The sequence below is a fragment of the Mus musculus genome, chromosome 13, assembly GCF_000001635.26.
Source record: "Mus musculus strain C57BL/6J chromosome 13, GRCm38.p6 C57BL/6J".
In the NCBI taxonomy this organism is placed as follows: Eukaryota; Metazoa; Chordata; class Mammalia; order Rodentia; family Muridae; genus Mus; species Mus musculus.
The window spans coordinates 47,401,578-47,422,873 of NC_000079.6; the positions used below are offsets into that span (position 1 = coordinate 47,401,578).

General features: G+C 42.5%; 1 non-coding gene across 1 annotated transcript; it reads right to left on the reverse strand.

Moving 5' to 3' along the window:
• Positions 1–8,157: 8,157 nt before the first annotated feature.
• On the reverse strand, positions 8,158–8,299 carry LOC115488232. Its single transcript, XR_003950745.1, has one exon. It is a non-coding gene; the product is annotated as a small nucleolar RNA SNORA48 (small nucleolar RNA).
• Between the last annotated feature and the right edge of the window lie 12,997 nt (positions 8,300–21,296).

Consider the following 21,296-nt stretch of genomic DNA (forward strand, 5'->3'; position numbering starts at 1 on the left):
AAGTCTCTATTTCATTATTCAGGAACAAGGGTGGCTTAGAAAAGCCCACACAGTTACACACCATGACCAAAAGCAACTGGGGAGGAAAGGGTTTATTTGGCTTATACTTCCAGATCACTATTAATCATTGAAGGAAGTCAAGACAGGAACTCAAACAGGGCAGGAACCTGAGGGCAGGAGCTGGTGCAGAGGCCATGAAAGGGTGCTGCTCACTGGCTTGCTCCACATGGCTTGCTTGACCACCAGCCCAGTGATGGGACCACCCACAATAGGATGGGTCCTTTTCCATCAATTACTAAATGAGAAAATGCCCTACAGGCTTGCCCACAAAGGCGTTTTTGAAACTGAGGTTCCCTCTATCCAGCACACCATATATATGTATATATAGTTAGAAAGAGAAAGAGAAGGAGTGTGTGTGTGTGTGTGTGTGTGTGTGTGTGTGAACAAGACTGTTCTATACTCACCCCTACTTGCTGGTCCTGAAATGTCTTTAAGATATTTTGAGTCCAGGACCTGTCAGTGAAGCAAAGGCTGAGATTTCTTCATGTTCAAAGTGAGTAAATACCTTTCAAATTCTAGGACATGCCTTCACTTTTTCAGCCACAAATTCCTGCTCAGAAGGTAGTGGATTTAGCATTATCTTACACTCTAGGTAGCCTTTGAGACATTCTCTAGCAAAAGGAGAGAAAGCCAGATATTTCTGGTCTCCAATTTTTCCCTTTTGATGTTTAATAACGTCCCGTCTCCAGCATCAACTCTTACCCTAATGAGCTGAAACCACATTAGCAGAATCTTAGGCAGATAAATCGACTCAAACCTTGGTTTGATGATCCTACTTAAGACATTCAATTAATTCTGTTTTGCTACAAGCTAATTTATGATTTCGTATTTATTCGAAAAATGTTGAACATCCAAAGCAGTAGGAGACAAAGTAATGAATTATTCTATCTCTCTTCGCATGCGCACTTGTGTCGCTTTCAGTACGAAGGGAAGAGAAACATGAAAAACAAAAGAAAAGATGCTTCTGGTGTGTTGTGCAGGTATTCCCTGTCATAATCAGGCGGTCTAAGTAGAATAAACACATCAGGAGACCCTCTGGGAGAGGCTAATTAGTGCAATAAATATTAGTTTAATAATTGCAGCTATATGTTCTTTATTTACCTCCTTTATCTCTCCCTCCCTCTCCTTCCTTCTTCTCTCCCTCCCTTCCCTTCTCTCCTCTATGTTCTTCTATAAGAAAACTCTGTCAAGCTTGTTTATAAAATGTCTTCCTTGTAGTAAACATTAGGCAACTGCTTGATCAATCGCTAGACCTTTGATCAGATCCCTTGACCCACTTTTCTAGGCCAAAGCTTCATAGGCAATCTGCAGTTTAAAGAGAGAAGAGAAAGGTTGAGGGTTTTTTGTTTGTCTGTCTGTTTGTTTGTTTTGTAAGTATAGGCAGGTCTAGGTGGTACGTTTGTAAGATGCTTCTCTGGGTCTATGGGTTGGGGACATTTTCTCTGCTGGGAATCTGGTCAAGACATTCCACAGGGAATCAGTGAAAACCTGCCAGGGAATCCATTGCTTAAGGTGGTGCTGGGCTGTGGGGCTTCCTGGGTTTCCAGAGAGTGGTAGGAAGTCAGGCTGAGAGGAAGCCATCTTGTCCCTTCCCAACCCCCTCTCCAGAGTCTGCACTTTTAAAAAAATGATTCTGTCCCTCCAAACTGGACTTTCTTTTTTTTCTTTTTTTTTTTTTCCTTTTGCAGACAAAAGTTCTTTCAAAGCTGCTTGCCTTTGTTGCTGAGTTAAGATTATGAACTATTTCTTACAGTAACTTTTCCAGCTGTCCCTCTGTTGTAAGGCCTACATCTTTCAGAAGGAAGTAAAAAACACATTCTCTGCATCCCAACAGCCTATTAATCTTGTCATGACCATTCCTACCCCTGTGTTGATAATCAGGTCTCAATAGACTCTGCCTTACCTCATGATCAATATTGCCCAATGGAATATGTTTTCAAGAATTGGGAAAACAGTACTTAAAATGGGCATATTATAATCAATTTAAAACCAACCAGATCTTTGCAAAATTTCAGAAAGCAGAGCACAGTTGGTTTTCTGTGACTTTTGTGTGGTTCTCAGTATCTGCTGGATTAAATGGGATTCACTCAATTTGGAGTTCAGAAAGCAAATTTGTATTGAATGAGCTATAAAATAAGTCACCAGTGGGGAGATAGGAGCCTCACGGAGCGCGTTAGAAGCAGAGCAAGCAGAATCAAAGTGCAGATGCTTATAACATTGATTATTCTGTCTTTCTTTCTCCTGTTTCTGTTTCTCCCTCTCCCTCTCTCTCTCTCCCTCCCTCTCCCTTCCTCCCTTCCTCCCTCCCTCCCTCCCTCCCTCCCTCCCTCCCTCCCTCCCTCCCTCCCTCCCTCCCTCCCTCCCTCCTTCCCTTCCCCTTCACCTCTTCCTTCAGATAGAGTCTCAGTAGCATAGACTGTCCTGGAGCTTTCTTAAGTAACTTAGGGTGGCCTTCAATTTATAAAGGACTCTTGCCCCCTTTCCTTTCCTCCTTCCTTCCCTCCCTTGTTCCCTCTCTCTTTCCTTCCTTCTATCCCTTCTTCCCTCCCCACTCATTCCCTCCTCTTAGCTCCCATCTCTGAAGTCTTCTAAGACAGCTGTGTGCCTATGCTTATACAGAGGCTGTGCATTGCCCCAGCCACTCCCGCCACCCCTCCCCCCACCGCCCATGCCACTCGGCCACCCCTTGCTGTCCCACCTCTTCTTGTGTTGCTCTCACAGAACCTCAGGAATGAGGCTTCCACTGCTGATCAAGGAACCCAGACTCGAGCAATCTCTTGGAACTGTCAGTTAGGACCACAGTAAAGGGAGACTTGGAAGGACAAGAACCTCCTGGCTCAGCATTAATCTGTCCTGTGTCTCTTGGAGTTCACAAAGTCACTTACCAGATTGTGACTTTCCAGTCCCAGGGACTGGAGGTGAATAAGAGGTGCTTCAGGTGAAGCCCGGAAATCAAAGGGTTCTTTGAAGTGTTCTCTTACACTCCTGATTGACACATATGCAAAATTTTATGTACAATTAAAATATTTCTCCAGCTTTTGAGTTAATGCTTACTTTTGTAATTTCTTTGAAGAGAATAACGGTTGTGGTCATTTATTATGTCACTGTGGAATTCTCTGGATGCTGAGCTCTGAAGTGGCATGTTTGAGCCTTGGGTTTCAAAACTGGTTTCTGTTCAAGTTTAGTAATACAATAAACAAGTTATTGAAAGACAGAGTTAGGGGAAGAACATTTGGGTTAAATAATTAAAAGTTGGTTCTGGAGGGTGCCATGTAGTGTAGTGTGAATGATATTTCTCATTCATTTTTTCATGGTGCTGAGGATCAAACCCAAGGCTTCCTGGGTGCTAGGCAAGCCCTCTACCAACTGAGCCACACCCCCAGCCCTTTTTCTATTTTTAAGAAATGTCCTAGGACTCCACAGGAAGACCAACAGGGTCATTTCTTGACCCAGAGACTAAACCATCAACCAAAGAGCGAGCATGGGCTGGACTTAGGCCCCACTCCCCACATGTATGTAACATATATGCAGCTTGGTCTTCATGTGCATCCTCCAACAACGGGAATGGGGGCTGTCCCTGAATCTGTTGCTTGCCTGTGGGTTCAGTTTCACTTTGTCTGGCCTCAGTGGGAGAGGATGTACCTAGCCCTGCAGTGACTTGATGTGCCAAAGAGGGGTGGAGGTGTGGATGGGGTTATACCTGGGGAGGGGGGAGCTCCCCCTTCTCAGAGGAGAAGGGGAGTGCAAACAGAGGAGGATCTATGTGAGGGGATACTGGAAGGAGAGGGGGGCTGCTATTGGGATGTAAAGTGAATAAGTAATTTTTTAAAAAGGAAAAAATGTCCTAAGAAATTATTCTGTGCATCATGGTTATTGGGTATAATAATCATATCAAATTACATGGGGTACATTGAATGTACACACTTAATGCACATTAAAGGACTAGGGTGTTACTCTGTTTATGTGACTGTGCATTTATAAAGAACAGGAACATTTTCTTTGTTGGTAAAGCTATAAAGAATTTTCCTTCCTTCTTTCCTTCCTTTCTTCCTTCCTCCTTTCCATCCCACACTTCCTCCTCCCTTCTCTTTCCTTTCCATCCCAGCCTCCCCTTTGTCTCCTTTCCTGTTCTCCAACATTTCTCACCCTACTTTCCCTTCACAAGTACTGGCCTAATGATCATCTTCTCCAAGCTGCCATTGCATGCTGTGGGGGAATACCAACCCCTTGTCATCCGTCTACTCTCTTGGGCTGGGAGTCCAAGAAGTGATTCATAATCTGTATGTTTTTTTACTCGACCTATGCCACCATTAGAATACTTGTTGACTGCTGTTCCAAGATGTCTAACCTATGACTATTCCCACCCTCAGTGGGCACATCCCTGTCACTTTCACTGAATTTATTGTAACTGTTACCCTGCTGGTCTCCTAGCATGACCTCTCTGTCACTCACCTTCTCTATGTATGTATAATATGAAATCACATAACTTCCCCCATCTTTAAAACTGTTCTAAAGCTTTGCAAGTCACTAGACACTCTTAATTCTTCCCTTCGGCCTCACAAGAGGTGGGTCTCCTACCTCCTGCATCACTGGTAACTTTCCCTGATTCTCAGTGCTCCCCAGGAACACCCCTCCTTTTGTGATCCTCAGATGAGACAATTAAGCTTGTGTCTCCCTCAGTCATCTCCCTTGACACTCTTCTCTCTCACTGTCACCTCATTCAAGCCTCTGATCATGAAAAGCCTCTGCCACGTTCATGAAAAGGCTTCCTACCACATCCTCATTCTCCATTCCTTCCTCATTCTCCATTGCAGTGTTTCCCCGTGGCAGCGTTGCTGGTCAAAATTATTCCACCAGTTTATTCGCTTGCATGTTTGTTACTCCTGTCTCCCAGTAGAAGGTATCTGGCTGATGGCTGGTGGTTCTCTGCCTTCTTCATTACTGTGTTCCCATCCATTAATATGAGAGCAGAGATTAACAATTCAGAGCCCTTGGTCCTCTTTTGATATTAATAAAACCATGCTGTTATAAGTTGTTCTGGTTAGTGGCTAACTTCTCAACTTTCTCTTGTAAATTTAACAAAAGCTGGTGGCTTGGTTGAGAAACTCAACCTGTAATTTTATCAATTTTAGATATGTCTATCTAATTTTTTTTTTTTTACCAAGTTTAGATAGGCTATAACTCTACTCAGTACTATAACAAAGTTCCCCAGCTCAGGCAATTTTAATGACCAAAACCTATTTTCTCACAATTCTGGAGGCTGAAAATGCAAAGTCAAGATTATTTCCTACGAGGCTTCTCTTCTTGGCTTTTGGATACCTGGCACTTGCTTAGCCTTCATACACTATACACAGGAGTGGTGGGGGGATCCATCCCTGTGTCTCTTTCTCTTGGCCTGAGGACACTAGGCATATGGGATCAGGACCCTACATTTTTTGGGGTATAATTTAACTTTTCTTATCACTTAAAAGCCTGTCTCCAAACATAGTGATCTCATACTGAAGATTAGAGTATTGATATCTACAGTTTGGGAGAGGTCACGGTGATAGATATGAAGATAAAAGCATCCTCACTATAGACTTTTAGCACATCATCTGTTAGGTTACAGTGCAACTTGTGTGTATTCGTGCTACTAGATGGTTTATCTAGTGGGACCCAAGCATTCTGGGTGTTTAAATTATGCCTAGATCTCTCTCTCTGCTCCATCTCCTCCTTCTTCTTTGTTTCTTCCTTTGCTTGTTTGTTTGTTTCTTTGTTTGTTGTTTCTTTGTTTCTGCTTAATGACTTTGCTTAGTGACCTGCAGGGCTTATTATTTGTAGCTTTTCTCAGAAGTTTGCCTTGTAAAACGTCTTGCCGTTTAGTGCTTTCAGTGAACATAGACTCTGCAGTGTTGATGAGTTTACAAGGAGTTGAACTTAATGCAGTAAAGCCCAAAGGGAAATCTTTAGAAAGGAGAAAGTATTATGTAAAAGGCCCCACATCTTTCTTCTAAATATAACTTTCTTTATTATTTTCTTTTTTTTTTTTTTTTAAAGATTTATTTATTTACTATATGTAAGTACACTGTAGCTGTCCTCAGATACTCCAGAAAGGGCATCAGATTTCGTTAGGGATGGTTGTGTGCCACCATGTGGTTGCTGGGATTTGAACTCGGGACCTTCGGAAGAGCAGTCGGCGCTCTTAACCACTGAGCCATCTCACCAGCCCCTATTATTTTCTTTTTAATAAGAAACTTTTCTAATTGATTCTTTTTGAGTTTCACATCATGTACCCCAGTCCCGCTCATCTCCCCATCCCCTCATATCTGCCCTTTGCCCTTGTAGCCTCACCCACAAAACAAAACACAGCAGCAGCAGAAGCAACAACAACAACAACAAAACCATAGAAAACATCTCATCATGGATACTGTAGTATATCACAATGTGTCACACAGTATATTCCTCTGTCCACACATTGTCACTTGCAAATGTTCATTGCAATGAGTTGTTCGTTGGTCTGGTTTGAGATCTCTGGCTTCTGTGATATCATCATATTGGATCCTCACTGGGACTCCTCCTGGTTATCCTTTTGTTGCCCTGTGTCATGGAGATCCTGCAGCTTTGGATCAGTAGGACTGGCTCTTTCATGTGTCCCTACCATTCTCAGATGATATAGATTTTGGGGTTGGCCAACTGAGTGCCCTGGATCTGGGTTTGGGTGGTAGCCATCAGGGCCAGCTCCATCATTTTGCCCAGGCTGTGAAAAGCCCACTCTGAGTGCCATAGCCCGTGAGGGGCAGGGCCAGCTCTCCTGCTCTTGTGAACCCAGGGCCAGCTCCCCAGACTGCCAAAGGTGAGGAGTGAGGTGGGGAGGGCATCACTCCATACCCTCTCCAGCTCACAGCAGGTGAGTGGTGGGGCTAGCTCTCTCTCAATCTTGCTTTTGGGGCTGGCTCACCCACATACCCTCAACTAGGACCAGCGCTACTGTGCTGCTCATCTGATGCACAGGCTCCACTCTTCCGAGTGCTGTGAGTGGTGAGGGGCAGGGCCAGACCACCTGCTTTCACGACCCTGGGGTCAGTCAGCTCTCCTGGCTGCCTCGGGTGGTCAAGGGTCCGTGGGGGTATCGGGGCAGAGGGCATCTCCCTGACACCCCCCTGCAGGCCACCTTTCCACAGAGAAATGGTGGGACTAACACGCTCTCAGGGCTGACTTCCCTGTGTCTTTACCACCAGGGTCAGCTCTGCTATGCTGTACAGACGAGGTACAGGGACCTCTCTCCTGAGTGCTGCAGCTTGTTAGAGGCAGAGCTAGCTCTCCAAAGCTCATGACCCTGTGGGCATCTCTTCTGACTGTCCAAGGTGGGAATGGGGCATCTCCTCTATGCACATGTCACCTGAGTGGTAATGTCAGCTCTTCCATACTCAGGTGGCTCACTCCACCCCCATTATCAGGGCCACCTCTACTGTGCTGTTTGGGTGAGGGGCAGGGCCCACTGGTGAGTGATGGGGCCAGCTCTCCAGAGCACTGCAGCTAGTTAGGAGTGGGGCCAGTTAGGGGCAGGGTCAGTGAAGGGCGGGGCCAACTAGGGTCAGGGTCAGTGAGGGGTGGGGACAGTTCTGCACAGCCTCTGTACATGCTAGTTGCCCTGGACCAGTGATGTCTCCATGTTCTCTAGTGGTAATATAAGCCACAGATATACACACCAGCCGCTGTCACTGAGTAGCCACGGACTCAGAAATGGCCCTCATTGGCACCTTGGTCTGGGACCTTACCATGGCCCCAGGTGGTGAGGCTGACCACATACAACAGGGTGCTCCTCTCCACCCTGGATTCTCCAGTTACCTCTCTTCGTAATGTTCAAGCTGTTTCACTTCTTTTTCAGTTCCGTCTGACAACTACATATTCACACATGCAGTGGCTCCTGCTACAGGTTGGCCGCATGACTGGTCGGTCGGTCTCTGGATAGCATCTTTTGTCCCTGCTGTGTGGTGTGGTGTGGTGGCAAGCAGATGTCTATGGTCCACCTGTGCTGTGGATGGCGTGGTGGTCCACAGGTCTCTATCTTCCTCTTCTTCCTATGTTGTACTGTCTAGATTTGGTTTTATTTGACCTTTATGAGTCCTAAGCATAAAACAGCATTGGCCACCAAGCCAGGCATCAAGCTAGGATAAGCAAAGGACCACTATCTGCTCAGCTCCTGACTGATGTAAGTACAATACAACCAATAATGTATCTCTTTGCCCATTGTTTTGCTCACTCTTTCATTTCTAGAAGAGAATTGTGTGAGAGGAGGCCTTCTCAATTCATTCTTTTGTTTGTTTCTGTACCCATGAAAACCTAGGGTAGATTCCAGACAATGACAGAAATGGAAATTATTTACCCGGGGAGGTCAGCTTGTATTCTTGATAATTCATCTACACGCTGTTAAATGAATGGCACGTTGGTTGAATCATAAGATTTAGAAATCCTCCACCACCCAAATCCCTCTGCTCTGTTTTCAGGGTGAACACATTGCTCGTTTCCCTGAGGTACAAGGCTCTCCATATCTCATGGAAATGGGAAAATTGGTAGCCTCCTAAATTACATTTTTGACTACCAAATTCTCTGTTGTTTTAGGAGTCTGATGCTGAATAAACAGGATGGGGGTGGCATGGGGGGATAGTAGTGTCCAGTAGCTGAGTTATTTAGTAAAATATTAAAGATATTGCAAGAATATGATTATGATTATTAGGTGTACAGGAATAGAACCCAGGTGAATTTTTAGGGTGAGTCTAATTGATGCAAAATTGGAGTGGTAATTAGTTAAGTATGAAGAAGTGGCTAGAGCCAGTGAGCCTAAATGGACATTTCTGAAAATCATTCCATTGAGTTTGTCATCTGGGTGCTCTGTTGTAAACAAGACAGCGTGGGGCAAGGACTCGATCACATGTTGCTTTCCAAATGCAGCTGAAGAAACCATGTCATTATTCAGAAGTGTGGCACAACTGCTGTATGCCGATTGCAGCAGATAGCTAAGTCTGGTGTGGAGAGCGATTTGGCTGGAAGCGGGTGGGAATCATTCGTCAGATTTGAAAGCTTTCAAAAACTTGACGAAAACCCGGCAGCCCTATGAGACCTCATTCATTTTGATGGGCTCCATCTGAAGGAGCTAGCGTCTTATTTAATCGGGCAGGGTTGTGTGTTCCAGCTGTACACTGAATGATCACCTCCTTTCAAACCTCTTAACTGCCATACAAACATCTGGTCTGTGCTCAACACGTTGAGGTAAGTGAGCTGGTGCGGGGCTTCAGCTCACCTAAGTCATTCCTTACTTAGCTTGTCATACCACAGCTGGATGGATACAGAGGCAGAATTCAAACCCGTGCTGGGTCCCTTCCATTGTTAAATGCATTCCCTTCCATGTTTTAACTTGCAGTAAGCTGTTCGTTCTTAGGGAAAAGAGTTAAGAATGAGAAAAAAAAAAAGCAATTATAATCGAGGCAAACCTAAACTCTAAAGAAGGCAAGGTTTTAGTTAATTTCATTTTCACTTAGAGTTTTTTTTTCCCCTCCAATTATTACTCTGGATCAAGGGGAGGAAGGTTTGTATATGTTTCCCCCCAGTGTGTAATTTCGGCGGTGCTCACACATTATGTGAAGTGATTATGCTAAATGTCTTGTTAGAACCCTAGTCTAGATGTAGATGCAGGGTGAGTCTATGAGACCCCACAGAGAACTGGAGCAGGAGGGTAGAGAGAAAATAAAGAGTGAGGAGGAGATGGGCCAGTGGGGGAGAGAATGAGAAATGGAACATACTGTGTGTATGTTTTTCTCTCTGAGACCCATTAGACGGCTTCTTACATCGCACAGAGAACAATAACTTCTGCCTTTTTTTTTTTTTACAACTTCTTAGTCATGGGCTTTCTATCATGGTTATATGTCTTTTTAGACTTGTCTCAGAAAAGGAGGTTGCTTTCTAATACGGGGTGGTTGAAAACTGATTTCAGAGCTCTGGTTTGTGGGCAAGACACAAAATGGTCATTATTATTCTGTGCTATCTTATCAAATTATAGGCAGTATTTCAGTTAAGAGGACTGCTGTACTTCCTAGAACATCATCTTTCCTGATTTGATTCTTAGAACAGAACAGAATCCTTTCAAATGAGTGAGGTCTGGGGCAAAATGCAGGCAAGCATGGCTGGGGGCTTCCTCTATGGGGTTGGTGCTCACTGGAATCCTGGTTGCCTGATTCAATTAGTAATCAGGGGTGGAGTCATTGCTATTTGTGAACCTGGGAGCCTTGATTGTGAATTATATTTACAGACTGTGGTTTCTTTCTAAAAGGAACCCTTTGTGTTCAAGGACATCAAGGGTCTTGCAGTCTGTTTTCTCTCTGTAGCATACATCAGACATCATTGTGTTCACCATGATTTTGGACAATGGAGTCAGGAAGACTATGTGTATATTGTGACAATAACTATGTTGGCTTTTCTACCTGAAGAGGAGTATACAATAATTGCTAAGACTTAAAACATCCAGTATTGAAGTATCTTGAGAGTCTGATTAGCCTTTGGCAGTTGGGACTTAACTTTGTTGCATCTTGTGAGGCATCGAAAAGATAATGTATGGTCTTCATCTGGAAGGATTGTCACTGAATGCAAAGTCAGGCTGTGTATAAATTAGAAATTAATATATAAAATATTTTGTGACTAAATGCCAACTCTATGGCATTTGGTTCCTAGTTTTTCTATAAAGGCTTATATGTCTTGACTGCTAAGTTTTGAATAAACATTTTTTTTTAATGATGGGCCTTTATCAGGTCATTTGAGAGCCATTTTATCCATTAAGTAGTAAATGGACCATTTTATTTATGAAACAGATAATTAAGATATGTCACTAAAAGTAAATATGTATTGGGAATGCATTACCTAAAGTCCTTGATAGTGAGAAATCTTTTAGTATCAGAAGGTGCTCTGCAAGCTTCTAAGGGAGAGAAGCAAAATAGTTCCACTAAACTATAAAGGCTATGAGATACAACGTCTGGACCAGCAGGATAACCCCAATGATACAATAGTAGTGCTTTTATCTTGGGGATAACCAACAACTGTCTGGTTGAACTCAAGGCTTGTGCAGTAAGAGGGAATTTACTCCTGGTACTGTAAACTTAGAAAAACTACACATGGCCGGAGAAGTCATGGCCCCTAGTCAAGACCCAACTCGACTGAAGGTCAGTGTACTTCATGGGCATCCTATACACACAGTCTGATGGTCTTTATCTTTAGTATATCCGTGTTTGGAATGAGAATACTCTCATGAGGACTGGTGTGGGCTTCTCCACTTTTGTGAATCCTATCAGTGCTTGAAGCATTTTTTGTAGATTCAGAAGCATTTTGGCTTTTAGGTTTCAACGTTTCAGATTATGATTATTCAGCCGAATCCTTGTACATGGTGAAGCTACTAAAGACAGCAGGAGAAGGCTAGATACTTGGGCTTTCTTTCCTGGGCATTGATTAGCAAATACGTAGACAAGCATGCTTGTGCTATCCATTAGCTTGCAGTCATACTGGATGATTCATAAACAGGTCAAAAGATGGAGAAGAGCTGAGAATTCAGCCCCCCCTTCAGGGTCACAGATTTTTGTTCTACCTTGAAAGAAAGTTGTTTATCAGAGAACAGAAGAAGTCAGCCCTGCCTGTTGTTGGCCTCTAGAAAATTTAGTCCACAGTTTTCTTCCTAAATAAAATGCATCCAAGAGAGAAGCACCAGCTTGCTGACACCCTCATAATGGAGTATGGCCAAGGCAATTGTTGATCTCTTACAGCTTTTTGAAGAGTTAGCTCAGCCGCTATGCTCTGAATAGGTCTACCCTTCTGCTGTTTAGCCAGCAATCTGCTCCGTTCCAGTGAATGGAAGAAAAGCTGAGAGGCAGAATTTCAACTCTGTTTAAATTAGAAACCTGTCTTCTTGTGAGTTTGGGCACCTTCCTTTCCATTAAGTTTTCTACCAAGGAGAGGAAACACATGGTAGGCGTGGAGTATAATGACCATATTTTGTCAACTCTAAGCCTCCTCGCGCTGTAATTTTTAACTAGCTACTAAGGCATCCTAGATGTACACGCAATGTGCAAATCCATTCTTAATACCGCTAAGTGGGATGCTAAGTGCCTAAAAGAACTTAAAACAGATTTATAAAAAAGGCAACAGGGTAACAATTACCATTATCCCCAGCTAAACTTCTCCTCTTCTGTGTTTTCATCAAGAGAGCGGTGTTGTTACTTCAACAGGCACAGTGTTGTGGTGACTTCTGTGGTACAAATAAAGCGAGACTGAAATTTTAATTGTGAAATTTAAAAGGGAAGTAATTGCTCAGTATTGGCTAATTCCATCTTTGTGCAATGACAGCAGCTGCGTTCCCCTGCCTTGTGTGTTTTAACAGATGGCACTATTTCTTATGGAGTGTTAGCGTATCGGCCGAGGTGAGCCGAAGGAGAGAACGCTATGACAGTGTGCTAAGTAAGACATTACTGACAGCCCTGCTGAGCGGCGGTACAGATCTGCACATGGTGGAGTCTCTTCTCACCTCTCCAGCCCCCACCAAATGCTCTCCATTTGTGGCATGTGGAACCAGAATGGAAAGATGAAAGGAAAATTAGGGCCCTCTTTCAGATTCACTTGTTTGCATACTGTTAGCAGGCTTGGGATGGAAAGCTCAAATCCGGGAGAAATTTGCATCAGTCAATTCCAGCACCATGCTTGGATACTTCCACATAAAGTAAAGAACTAGAAAGACTAGTACGATCAGGGTCAGGATCTGCTATACTCCCCTATCTCTGGATTGGTTCCCCTTGTATAAAATGCACCAGGCACTTTCTAGCTCTGAGTTGTGGTCATCCTCAAAGTCCCAGACCTTTTCATTCAATGCCATGGAAGGTAAAGTTAGCAGAATGCATGATGGGAGCTACAACACCCTGGAGGCTGCTGGTTTTGGTGACACTTAGAGGAGGAGGAGCACCTAGAGGGTCTCAGTTCAAGCAATGTGGCGGCGACTGAGTCAGGAGCTGGCTATCTCCTGAGTGTGTAGCTCACAGGAGATCTGGCGCCCACAGGCTGTTGCATCTGAAGGCTTAGACCCGAGCTATTGGTGGCCTTAGTGGAGGTTGTTGACTCTCTGGACTGTGGAGTCTGGCTGGAGGAAGTGGGCTGTGGGAATTTAGCCCATAGCCTGGTCCTTCCTGTCCAGATTTGAGCAAGCAGCCTCAGGTTCCTGCCACAATGCCTCACCGTGAAATGGTGATGCCCTCCATATGGGAGGTATACGAGCTCCCGCTTCCTTTAAGCTGAGTCTTGCAACAGGCAAAGTAACTAGCATACCGACTCATCCTGCCTTCGTTTCTCTCTTTCTTATGGGGCTGTAGCCAAAAGTTGATGGTTTTGTGGCACTGAAAGATGATAACTAAACAAATAAATGCTGCATGACTGCTCCGGGCTGGATACTGCTAGCGCTGGGGTCGCCATGGAGGGTAAAGTTAGGTCTTTGCTTTATAAGAAGAGAACACATAACAGAGGAGAGAGGTATTACTGAAGTATAGTAGAGGTTTTAATGAGCTCGCATACAGGGCAGTCTACAAAGCATATTAGAGGGCTGTGTAGTTAGCTGAAGCTATAGAAGGAAAGAGAGACACCACTTGTTTGAGAGAATGGCAGTTTCCCTACTTTTCTCAGAATATTTCCTCCTGGGAACCAGAAGGTTCCCTGAGTTTCTACAGCTTTCTGCTCTTCCTGAGAGCACGGTGCTGGATGGGAGCTCCAGACACTTGAGATGAGGGGAAGGGGACAGGAGACACAGGAGGAGGGAGAGGGGAAAGAGGAGAGAAGACCGGACAGAGGGGCAGATGTGTGAAGAATTATGTTCCTGGCATTTTAAACGGATCCAACTTACCAACTGAATTGCAGGCGAGCGAATGCTTTCAGGAAGAACTCTGTGGTGTTGAAGAGTCACCCAGAGGAAACTTGCCCACGATATTGACCTGTATAATTGTGAGCAATACAGCCATAGACCCACTCCATCGCAGGGTAGTGATCACGATGGCTACGGAAGTGAAGACTCTTGGCTTTCTGTTTTTAAAGGGCGGCTGCTATTTTACCAGCAACTCCGTTTTGACTCAGATGTGTGTTGGACTTTATATGACACAGGGTTATTATAACTATGATGAAACACACTTAGCCAAATTGAATTTTATGACAAGGGTAAAAAAATAATTGTATCAATACTTACCGTGAGACATAATAATTATAATGAAGTGGTATTGACAATAAAAATGGACAAATAGGTTTAAGAAAAAGAAGACAGTTGTAGTCGGCAAGGCCGTGCTCTGATCTTGCAGAGCAGCTATGGATTCCTTCCTAAGGTTTTCTGGCTCTTCTCCATATTAGAAATAAAAAGGTATCTATCTTTAGATCACAGGCAATAATGTGATTCATGCAATCCTACTTCTTAATTTTAGTATGATCAGTTTTCAATCACATGGTCTTCACCAATCCAAACCAAAGAATGAGGGCTTTTGTTGTTGTTGTTTAAAGATTTATTATTATATGTAAGTACACTGTAGCTGTCTTCAGACAGCACCAGAAGAGGGCATCAGATCTCATTACAGATGGTTGTGAGCCACCATGTGGTTGCTGGGATTTGAACTCAGGACCTTCAGAAGAGCAGTCAGTGATCTTAACCACTGAGCCATCTCTCCAACTTCCAAATGCTTTCTAAGTACACTGCTTGTGGCATAACCTAGGTCATGTGATGATAACTCTTTGGAACAACATTGAGACTTCTTTATACATGTGCCCTTTATAAAGGGAATTCCAAAAGTGAGCGAGCTCAAGATGTGTGGGCATGTGTGCGGGTACGATGTGCACACAGACACACACAGACACATAGACACACACACACACACACACACACACACACACACACACACTTTCCTATATGCCAACATCTTCCTGAGCTATTTTAAAAATGATACACTCAGAGATCTGTAGTGTTGATTGATAATTATTTGACCAGCTTGGAAAGATGGACCAGGGGAGTATTTCAATATCAAAGTCCTAGGAGCAATAGGCATAAGGCCACAGTAGTCAAGAAAGCAGGGACACTCTAGTCGTCACATGCTGCATGCAGTTGAGAATGTAACCTGTCAGTCTTTTATACATTCCATGCACAATTAGGTCATTTCTAAGTCCAACACTGATGGCACCCTGCCCCACGAACACCAAGTGCTTCTTACATTCAGTTGTTAAGTTTTATTGTTTATTTATCTCTTTGTGTGTGGGTTGCCCATGTGAGTTTATGTGTACCGTATGCATTCAGGTGCCCAAACAGACTGGAAGAGGACATTGGATTCCTTGGAATGGTAGTTATAGCTGGCTGTGAGCCAACGTGTGAGTGCTGTGAACCAAACCCTCTTTCTCTGAGAGAGCTATAATTTTTTTTTAACCATAGAACCATCTGCAGCTCTGTGGCAGTGCCTCATAAAGCTTATATGAGGTACTTCCAGAAACTGCCATTGCCACAAGGTCCCACCAAGACTTACGAGTGTATCCGGACAGAGAACCTGGTTCTCTTTAGCTTAAGGATGCTGCTATCATCACCCTGAGCCTAGCTGAATATTACTTTTTTTGGAAAGAGAGTTAACTGGGTGTCCATCCTTCATTCAATGCCTGCCTATGAACACACTTCTCTGTGGCCCTCTACCATCATTAGGGGATTTAGTATGTTCTCACCCTTTTTTAGTTTCTATACACATAATATATTGTGCTAAGATTTGTTAGTACAAGTATTTTTACATATCTAAGAGTTTCTTAGTGTGAAAATTTCTCTGAGTGAGATAGGTTGGGTCAAAATGTTTTGAAGTGTCTTAGCACAGAGTGTCTATGCAGCTGGATATTGTATAGGTTAGTCATTTCCTGCCATCCTGGTTAAACCTACCCGAAACTTAAAATCCTTTCCTTTAGTATTTAGAGTTTGCTTATGGCAAGATCCATTTGACTGGTAGCTGGCTGCTTCCATCTCTTTGATGACATTTCTTGAATCTTGGGGAGATCATGATTCAATATGGCTTGGCGCTTCCTGATAGACACAAACCAGGGTCAGAGTTGGAACACAACTCTGATGGGATTAAGGTACCAATAAACATTTAATTTTAGTGTTTACCTCAGTGCCAAATGCTGCACCTGGAGATAATATCTGACTGGATTTGGACCAAAAGGATGAATGAATGATTACTGGCCATGAACACAGATTTATTGAAACCATGCTTTGGATTGCCCCTTGAACTGTCCTATACTACAGTATTTAATTTTGAATTTTCTCTTTTTACCCTACCTTAAGAATCTTATGGTTTTTCATTTCACCCACTTATGATGAGGCTTACTGCCTTCTGCCCCTTTCTTTTCTTAAAATATTTTATTATTTTTATTTTATGTGTTTTGTGCATGCAGGTATATATGCTATGCACCTGAGGTGCCCATGGAGTTACAGATGGCTGAGTTGCCATGTGGGAGCTAGCTGGGAGTCAAACCTGGATCCTCTGGAAGAGCAGACAGTGCCCTTTGGATGCTGGTGGGACTTTTCTCAGTGGAGAGATCTTTTTTTTTTTTTTTTTTTTTTTTGCATGTTACAACTAATAAGTTTGCTTGGATGCTGGTGGAATTTGAACACACACTGATAACATATTGACATTGCCCTAATGTTTGTACTTACTGCTTCTAAATATTACTCTTTTTAATATTCAAATATAACAAAGGTTATTATTTATTGCCTTTTTAGTCCATTTCTTTCTTTTTTTTTTGTTTTAATTGGGTATTTATTTCATTTACATTTCCAATGCTATCCCAAAAGTCCCCCACACGCTCCCCCGCCCGCTCCTCCACCCACCCACTCCCACTTCTTGGCCCTGTCGTTCCCCTGTACTGGGGCATATAAAGTTTGCACGACTAATGGGCCTCTCTTTCCACTGATGGCCGACTAGGCCATTTTCTGATTCATATGCAGCTAGAGACACGAGCTCCAGGGGGTACTGGTTAGTTCATATTGTTGTTCCACCTATAGGGTTGCAGACCCCTTTAGCTCCTTGGGTACTTTCTCTAGCTCCTCCATTGGGGGCCCTGTGATTCATCCAATAGCTGACTGTGAGCATCCACTTCTGTGTTTGCTAGGCCCAGGCATAGTCTCACAAGAGACAGCTCTATCTGGATCCTTTCAGCAAAATCTTGCTAGTGTATGCAATGGTGTCAGCGTTTGGAGGCTGATTATGGGATGGATCCCCGGATATGGCAGTTTCTAGATGCTCCATCCTTTTGTCACAGCTCCAAACTTTGTTTCTGTAACTCCTTCCATGGATGTTTTGTTCCCAATTCTAAGAAGGGGCAAAGTGTCCACACTTTGGTCTTCGTTCTTCTTGAGTTTCATGCGTTTAGCAAATTGTATCTTAAATCTTGGGTATCCTAAGTTTCTGGGCTAATATCCACTTATCAGTGAGTACATATTGTGTGAGTTCCTTTGTGATTGGGTTACCTCACTCAGGATGATGCCCTCCAGGTCCATCCATTTGCCTAGGAATTTCATAAATTCATTCTTTTTAATAGCTGAGTAGTACTCCATTGTGTAAATGTACCACATTTTCTGTATCCATTCCTCTGTTGAGGGGCATCTGGGTTCTTTCCAGCTTCTGGCTATTATAAATAAGGCTGCTATGAACATAGTGGAGCATGTGTCCTTCTTACCTGTTGGAACATCTTCTGGATATATGCCCAGGAGAGGTATTGCAGGATCCTCCGGTAGTACTATGTCCAATTTTCTGAGGAACTGACAGACTGATTTCCAGAGTGGTTGTACAAGCTTGCAATCACACCAACAATGGAGGAGTGTTCCTCTTTCTCCACATCCTCGCCAACAGCTGCTGTCACCTGAATTTTTGATCTTAGCCATTCTGACTGGTATGAGGTGGAATCTCAGGGTTGTTTTGATTTGCATTTCCTTGATGATCTGTATGATAAGAACTTCAAGTCTCCGAAGAAAGAAATTAAAGAAGATCTCAAAAGATGGAAAGATCTCCCATGCTCATGGATTGGCAGGATCAAAATAGTAAAAATGGCTATCTTGCCAAAAGCAATCTACAGATTCAATGCAATCCACATCAAAATTCCAACTCAATTCTTCAACGAATTAGAAAGGGCAATCAGCAGATTCATCTGGAATAACAAAAAAACTAGGATAGCAAAAACTCTTCTCAAGGATAAAAGAACCTCTGGTGGAATCACCATGCTTGACCTAAAGCTTTACTACAGAGCAATTGTGATAAAAACTGCATGGTACTGGTACAGTGACAGACAAGTAGACCAATGGAATAGTATTGAAGAGATGAACCCACACACCTATGGTCACTTGATCTTTGACAAGGGAGCTAAAACCATCCAGTGTAAAAAAGACAGCATATTCAACAAATGGTGCTGGCACAACTGGCGGTTATCATGTAGAAGAATGTGAATTGATCCATTCCTATCTCCTTGTACTAAGGTCAAATCTAAGTGGATCAAGGAACTCCACATAAAACCAGAGACACGGAAACTTATAGAGGAGAAAGTAAGGAAAAGCCTCGAAATATGGGTACAGGGGGAAAATTCCTGAATAGAACAGCAATGGCTTGTGCTGTAAGATTGAGAATCAATAAATGGGACCTCATAAAGTTGCAAAGCTTCTGCAAGGCAAAAGACACTGTCAAAAAGACAAAAAGACCACCAACAGATTGGGAAAGGATCTTTACCTATCCTAAATCAGATAGGGGACTAATATCCAATATATATAAAGAACTCAAGAAGGTGGACTCCAGAAAATCAAATAACCCCATTAAAAAATGGGGCTCAGAGCTGAACAAAGAATTCTCACCTGAGGAATACCGAATGGCAGAGAAGCACCTGAAAAAAATGTTCAACATCCTTAGTCCATTTCTTTCTTAAATAATGTTTAGGAAAATAATGCTAATTTCTATGTTCCCCTTTCTTCCTTTCTTCTCTCTTTCCTTCATTCCTTTATGTTTTTTTCCCCATCATCCCTGTCTTTCTTCACACACGATCTCTAGTCAGAACCCAGGAACGCTCTTCCGTCGATCCTAAATGCCGAACCATTCTTTTTTCTTGTTACAGATTTTGATAGTTTCCCCCTTTGCCAATCTATCAGTATGTCATTACTTTTATTTACATTTCTCTGATTGTAAGTCAGAAAGAGCATCTTTTAGTGATTTCGGGCCACTTAAAAACTTTTCTTTGGGGGTAATTATCTGTTGTAATTACATTTCTCTTTTTAATCCAAAATAATGTATTTGAGCTGCTCAGGTATTAAGGCTGGCAGTTCTCTGACACATGCCTTACAAATGTCCTTTCCCAGTTTGTTTTTTTACTTAAGTTACATTCAGTTTTCTTTGCTTTCTTCACAGCGATTGTAATGAAATGTGGTGTTTTTCAGTTCCTTTGTGTGTTGCAAGTGTTCTTTCCTAAAATTAAAAAAAAAAGTATATCTGATGATTTCCCCAGTGTGTAATTATTTAAAACAAACAACTTCGTTCAGGTTTCAGCTGGTAACTTTGTGGTTTAATTTCATTCTTTAAATAAATGAAGTGTCCCCGGATTATTAGTTATGCCTCTGAGTTAGTAGTATATTCTTCTGAACAACTGGAAATATTCTTTTCTGCCAAATGACCAACTTACTACCCACTAGGCTGAAGAGTAATGGAATGATTTTCATACTTCATCATGCTGAATTTAAATATCACTAAGAATTCTGAGTGAGCATTTGAATAAATGTCTACAATGTTTTAATAGTGTTCAAACTAGGAATTAATTTAGGGGGTCCATATTTTATACAGCTCCATTCAAAACAACAATTACTTGCTTACTTATTTGCATTTTAATTCACTTATATCCTTTAGTGGTGGTATAGGATTGTCAGAATTTTGCCAACTCATGAACATGATATAGTTGCTTTTTCTTTTCTTGGTAACACAGGAGGGGGGCATATTTTCATACCGTTGTGACGATTTTTCTTTGTGTCCTTTCCCCTTTTGAGCTAAAATATTTGTAGGAGTTCTTTTTCTATCAAGATGAGGCAGCTTATTGTCCTTCACTCCCCATTAACACTTCAAAACTTCAATTTTGTTATTTTATAATGTTTTGACTTCTCCATCGTGAAGAAGTGTTTCATTTTATGTACCTAACTTATCAGTTGTTTTGTTTAATGTTGCCTAGCATTTAATGGTAAAGTTATTACTGATTGTGGTATGTTCAGGTCTTGAAGCTTTGACCACTCTAGTGAGTGCAGACTGGTACCCCATGTGGTCATAGTTTACCTGATTCTAGTGAATAATCATATTAGATAGTATCTTTTCTATACATTTTCTCTCTTTTTTTGCCATTTGTATATTGTCTTAGTCAGTGTTTCTATTCTTGCACAAACGTCATGACCAAGAAGTAAATTGGGGAGGAAAGGGTTTATTCAGCTTACACTTCTACATTGCTGTTCATCACCAAAGAAGTCAGGACTGGAACTCAAGCAGGGCAGGAAGCAGGAGCTGATGCAGAGGCCATGGAGGTGCTCAGCCTGCTCTCTTATAGAACCAAGACTACCAGCCTAGAGATGGCACCACTCACAAGGGGACCTCCCCACCTGATCACTAATTGAGAAAATGCCTTGCAGCTGGATCTCGTGGAGGCATTTCCTCAACTAAAGCTCCTTTCTCTGGGATAACTCCAGCCTGTGTCAAGTTGACACAAAACTAGCCAGTACATATATCTTCTTTAGTGAAACATTTGTCAAATATTTTGCATTGTTTTTCTTAGGTTTATTTGGTACTCAGCTATGTTGTAGGGTTAAGTTCTTCATTAGGTAGATAGCTCCCATTCTGTGCATGGTGGCCACAACACTTTTATTGTACTAGTGTTTGATGAACAAAATTTTGTTCTTAAAGTCTCATTAATCCCTTTCTTTTCTAATCTTGATTTTCATGCTATTGATGCTATAGGATTCTACTAAATAAATAAGCAGTTAGGGATGGGGAGATATTCAGGTGATAAAGTGTTTACTGCACAAGATGTAGACTGAATTCCCATTATCCAGGTGAAAGCTGTGTGTTTGTACATACCCCTAATCCCAGCAATGGGTGACAGAGACAGGAAGATCCCTGTGTCTTCCTGGCCAGCAAGCAGATCTAGGTAAGTTTCTAAAGTGA